We start from the raw sequence: 6,162 nt of genomic DNA on the forward strand, positions 1-6,162 counted from the left end.
TTTTGTTATTGTCATGCAAGAATCAAGACAGGAGTTAAAAGGATTTAAATTGATCAATACGTCTTTGTGGTTGTACATATACATGTTTACTTTTTTTCCTGTCAGAAATATTCCTAGTAAAATCTCAGGATTTTTAAAATTTTTGGATTTATGCAATATCTTGGCTGAAATGCTGCTTCTGATCAATGCATGAAAAAAAAGTTTCCAACCAAATTAATCCACAGCAGCAGTTCTCAAACTTCTCTGTATATTAGAATAAACTAGTTCATTTTACAAGTTTGGAGGCTGAGGCTGCATCCCATTCCAATGAAACCTCTGAGAGTGAAAACTAATCATCCGTATTTCTGAAGCCCCCTCCCAAGTTGGTTCTAGTGTGTAGCCAAGTTTGGGATCAGTGATCCAACCTGGTAACTCATAGCATCATATGTGGTGAATAGCACTGGTACTAGCGTTGGGAGCTCGTCAGAAATGCCAAGGGCTGGGTCCCTTCCTAGACCTACTGATTCAGAATCTGATCTAGACCACTGCTTCCCAAACTATAATGCGCCTTCCAGTAACATTGGATCTCTCGTCAAAACGCAGATTTGAATTCAGTTGTTAAGTCATAGAGCCTAAGACTCTGCATTTCTAATAAGCTCTCAGAGGACACCCATGGTTCTGGTCCAAGACTAGTCTTTGAGAAGGATCTAGCTGGTAAAGTCTTTGAGTCATCTTCCTTGGGTCACGATCATCACAGCCTCCAATCTAACAAGGATAATAACAGCTATGGCTTTTAGGCAACTACCACATACCAGACAATGGGTTAAGAGCTTCTTTTTTATACAAGCTCTATGAGAAATAACTATGATAATTTATATTTAAAAAATAAATTATGGTTCAGAGAGGTATAGTGTGGCTCAAAGCTGCTCAGCTTCCCCTATATCAAGGGCTCTCAGACTTCAGAGTGATCATGAATCACTCAGTGTGCTCAGTACATATGTAAATTATAAACTGCTTCAGTGTGGTTGAGGTGAGGGGACTCAATAATCTATCATCACCCGCAGAGTTGGTCTGAGTCCCTTCCTAAGTTTCAACTGATGACATACAGACAACAGGATAGGACTATAAAGTGATGCTCAATGAACATGCCAAACTAACCCTAAAGGACTTCTACTTACCGACACTTCATAAGTGTTGTACTTAAACTTGCAAGACATACGATTGAAATGAATTTTTCAAGAGATGGGCTTCTTAGGTTTCTAATAAATGTGGGGATACCATCACTGGGCTTACCACTCTGGGACGTTCAAAATAAGTGTAATACACAGCACGTTTATGAAAACCATATTTAGAGGAGACATATAAACTCATAAAGTAGCTGAACAATAACACAAGGTGGCATATGGTAGATGTCAAATGGGCGACAGAGGCAGTACTCATAATGAAAGTAGCTACCACTTACTGATTAACTATTATGTGGCCGATGTTTTATATAAATCGCCTCATTCTATCACTACCATCAAAGTAAGGTTAGAATTAATATTTCTATTTTACAGATAAAGAAAAGGAAGCTCAAGGCGTTATGAAATTTTCCCAAGGACTCACCAATATTAAAAGCCAAACTGGGATTCCAACCACAGCTCTGTGTGACCCCAAATGCAATTCTATTTCTAGAATACCTTACTGCCTCTCCTACACCATCCTACCTCCTCTGTATTCTTGGAGGTCAGTGAAGGAAAACATGCAGCAACAGAGCAAGGTTTGTGAGCAGATTTTTACATGAGCTGTTTTTATAAAGACTGCTGAGAATCTGATAAGCCGAGAAGGGGCAGGAAGAGAAATTGAACCAGGAAAAGAGATTGGTCCGGGAGCAGTATCAGGAAACAAAGGGGTGTTGAAGTTTGATAAGAAATGATTTGTTTGGGGAAGAAGTGTGGGGTGAAGTGCATAAGCTAAGAACGTTATAAAGGACCTTAACAATCCTCTCAGGGATATTGGTCTAAGGACAGTGTGGTCTGACAGAAGTTTTCAGGAGAGGGAGAGAAATGATAATCTTAGAGTTTTCATAACACGTGTAAGACCCCAGTGTACTGAATGGCTTGTAGGCTAAGGAAGGAAGGATTTTGTGAAGGACTCTAAAAAGCCTCACTGAAGTTCCAAAGGAATAGGAAAACGAGCAAAATTTGTGGATGGGGCGAGGCAGAGGGGTTCCTTATGGAACCTGGAAACATAAAGCAGTGATGTCTTGACAGTTCCAAACTGCAGAGTTCTAAGGGATTTGGAATTTTCTCCAGGCAGTGGAAAGCCATTATGAAGATCAGTCTAGGACAGACTGGAAACAGGAAGACCTCTTGGAAAACAATAAAGTTTTGAGTTGAGGTGTTGAAAAGAAAGTATAAATAATAGGAACCAAGACTCTATAGGAGATCAGGAAACACAGGGTGACTGGAACGTTGGCATTCTGAGGAAATTCAGAATGATGAGAAGGTGGTAACGCCTGGAAGAATGTGAGTTGGTCATCTATTTACCCCTACTTAAAGTCTGGACTTTGAAGTTATAGTGTAAAGGAAACAAATACTGAGTAGGATGCATTTTCCTTTCAAAAAACCCTTGGTGACAATAATAATGGCTTATGTCTATACACTGTTTTTTATTTATATGTTTTATTATTTTATTCAAAGGACTCTTAAATAAATTACCTAATTGAATTCTCACTTATCCATGAAGAAGTTAGGGTAGAAATTATCACCCACATTTTCTATGTCAGGAAAGCAAGGCAGAGAGAGGTTCAGTCATTTACTTGAGGCCACTCAGAGTATAAATGGCCAAGGCAGAACTGGTCCCGTGGTTGTGTTTCAAGTCCACGATCAGTCTCCTACAGCAAAGACAGTGAATCCTAGGCAGGAGAAAGCTGGGCTGAATGGGGATGAGCACATGGGTTTGTGTAGCAGTGCGTCATTCCTTCTATTAGTCCATAAAGGAGAAGACAATTCAATAAAAGTAGGTAATGATTTTGCACTTCGTCATTAGGCTTAAATTACAGAGGTACTTCTCATCAGTTTCCAGGAAAGTGAGAGAGCAAGAGGAAGAAAAGTTGGTTAAAGGTGAGGGTTGTTTCTCTCTTTTTTGAAGTGCGTGTTATCTGTGTCTAAATGTGGAATGGGAGGCCGGTGGATTCTGCGCTGCAGAGGGAGAGGTGACCTCGGCGCCGCAGCGACCATGGGCCGCGAGTTTGGGCATCTGATGCGGGTGCGGCCTGTGATCACCTACAGCTTGTCGCCCTTGGAGCAGCGCGCCTTCCCGCACTTCTTCAGCAAGGGCAGGCCCAACATGCTGCACCGCACTCAGGCGTGCAGCCTTCGCGCCGTGCCACCACTTGTATGTTTTATTTTGTCTACACATGGGGAACACAGGAGTTTGAGAAATCCAAGAGGAAGAATCCAGCTGCCTATGAAAATGACAAATGAACAACTCCTCTGGGTAATGGTCCCTTGTCTCTGAAAGACTCTTCTCTGGGAGAGGAGTCTACATTGTAGTGTCTCGAAGACACAATAAACTTATTAGAGGCCACAAAAAAAAAAAAAAATGTGGAATGCTTTGCGTGAATTATTGACCCCTTAATTACTGAGTTCTAAAGCTATTCATCTGCCTGATGAGAAGAAGCCCACTCCAAATGAGGGCTCTTGGAGTCAACAACTCTCAGATACTGATCGTGACCCAAAGCAGGCATGGAGGTTATTTAAAGTTTCTCACACTCCAACTGGCCAGGGAGGTGATGAACCTTAAGATTGCCTATGCCTCTGCTTACATCCAACACTGCCTTTTGGAAGGAAACAAACAAACAGAAACAATGAAATTCTGGAGACCTGGATATACCAGTCTATAAACTGCATATACCTTGAGCAAGTCATTTAACCACTTTGTGCCTCAGTTTCTTGTCTATCAACTGACAATAAAAGGCATTCATTTCTAAATCTGTTTACTGATTTAGTGCATGAATTGAAGACCTTACAATATGCCAAGGGTTGAGTTTAGTGCTGCAGATCTGCGTGGGGTAACACAGGTTCTAGCCCAAATGAAACTTGGGAATTACCCAGAGAAATTAATAGTGAGTAAATAATTACAAAAATTAAGACCTCAGTGTTTTAGTGAGGCTCTCTAGAATGAAGGGATTTCTAAACTTAAGACACAATATAAAAGCAATTAATTTTAAGGTCGGGGAAGAGAGCTAAGTCTTATTGAGAACCTACTATCTATTAGGTATTATGGTTAGATCTTCACATGCATTTTCTAATTTAATCTTCCCCTAAAACACATTATCTGCTATTATATGTGTTTTCCCATAAAGGAACAAAGGTCGGGGAAGTTCATTCAATCGCCCAAATTCAACATACTGTGGTGACTAAGAACCCAAATTCTGGAGTTAGGTTCCATGAGTTCAAATCCCAGCTCTGCCTCTTACCATCTGTGAACTTGGGAAGTTATTTAACTTTCCCTTTATCTTAGTTATCTCATCCATAAGATGAGAATAATAATATTACCCAGATCATAGGGTTGTTGTGAGAATTAAATGAGTTCCTTGTGCCCGGCCAAAAGGAAGTGTTACAGAAACATTAACTAACATATTATTCTTAACATTAGTTGGTTTGATAGTCAATTTCACATATCAACTTGGCTAGGTCATGGTGCCCACTTGTTTGGTATCACGTCAGTCTAGCTGTTGTTGCTGTGGAGGTATTACCATCCACATCAGTAGGTTTTCAATGAAGCAGTTTACTCTCCGTCATGTGGCTGGGCCTTATCCAATCAGCTGAAGGCTAAGGCAAAGACGGAGGTTTCCTAAAGGAGAAGGGTTTCAGCCACAAGACAGTAACATAGAAACTCTGCTTGATGTCAATCCCAAACTCCCAATGTATCTCTCTCCCCCACCTTTCCCCTTTGGTAACTATAAGTTTGGGATTGACATATAAACACTATTATATTTAAAACAGATAACCAACAAGGACCTACTGTATAGCACAGGGAACCCTGCTCAATATTCTGTAATCACCAAAATGGGAAAAGAATTTGAAAAAGAATGGATAGATGTATATGTATAGCTGAATCACTTTGCTGTACACCTGAAACTAACACAACATTGTAAATCAACTATACTCCAATATGAAATGAAAATTTTAAAAAATAAAGCAATTTAAGGGGAAAAGAAAAAACCTGCTTGAGTTTCCAGCTTGCCTGGCCTGCCCTGTGGAATTTGGACTCAAGACTAGGTCACCTCTTCCCTGAATTTCCAGCCTGCTGGCTTACCATATGGGTTTTGGACTCATAAGCTCCCATAATAGGATGTATCCTATTGGTACTGTTTCTCTGAAGACTCTGACTAATACAGTTGATAAAGTCTGAATGTGAATCCAGCTCTGATTGCAAAGGTCAGTTCTTCATTTCAAAGTTCCTGTCGTTAAAAGCTGTTCAATCTGTACTGCTCTCTTTTACCAATTTGTTTTTTAAAAAACAAACAAGGATTTTGATGAGTTTTTACTGAAAAAGGCAGTGGCAATCAAGTCCAAAGAGACCTGACTACAGGTCTTTTCTCTTTGTTGTCCAGAACGTTCCTTCCCTGAGGGCTTTGTCACGGTGAATGGGGCCACAGCTGACGAGTCACATTTCTTTCATAATAGAGAGAAAAGTTTAAAATGAGACTTTCATTAGTTTTTGCACTGCCCTAATTTCTTTTCTCCTTTGCTTTCACACCAGCTGCAGACTTTAATTAAACTGTGGCAAGTCTCCTAAACTTGGCGGACTTTCCAGAGAAAACAAGGGCATCTCCTCCCAGGACAGATCTTTCCCGGAGTCTTCCAGCTTGCATTTATTTTCCCCAACTGTCTGGATTACTGGCTACAAACTTTGCCTGTCCTCATACCTCGTTTCCTCCCTTTTGTTCTCTCTCACTTCACAGATTTCACTAAAACTTCCTGAGCCATGTATTACTGCCATGACTAATTCTAAGTAATATTTCATGGCTGTAATTATGGTAAATTACTACACTGGTTTATCATATTGACTCTTTAAAGCACCATTCATAGCCACAGGATAAAACTATCATATCTGTGTTTACAGATGAAATTAATCCACCCCTTTATTATAGGCAGTGATAAAATGAGAGTTGAAAAAGAAGCACAGTCTTAT

At 40.1% G+C, this 6,162-nt stretch overlaps 1 pseudogene; it reads left to right on the forward strand.

The window, feature by feature from the left end:
* The first annotated feature begins 3,138 nt into the window (after positions 1 to 3,138).
* On the forward strand, positions 3,139 to 3,559 carry LOC137208411 (cytochrome b-c1 complex subunit 8 pseudogene; annotated as a pseudogene).
* The last annotated feature ends 2,603 nt before the right edge of the window (positions 3,560 to 6,162 follow it).

Source organism: Pseudorca crassidens, chromosome 16, assembly GCF_039906515.1.
Source record: "Pseudorca crassidens isolate mPseCra1 chromosome 16, mPseCra1.hap1, whole genome shotgun sequence".
Lineage (NCBI taxonomy): Eukaryota > Metazoa > Chordata > Mammalia > Artiodactyla > Delphinidae > Pseudorca > Pseudorca crassidens.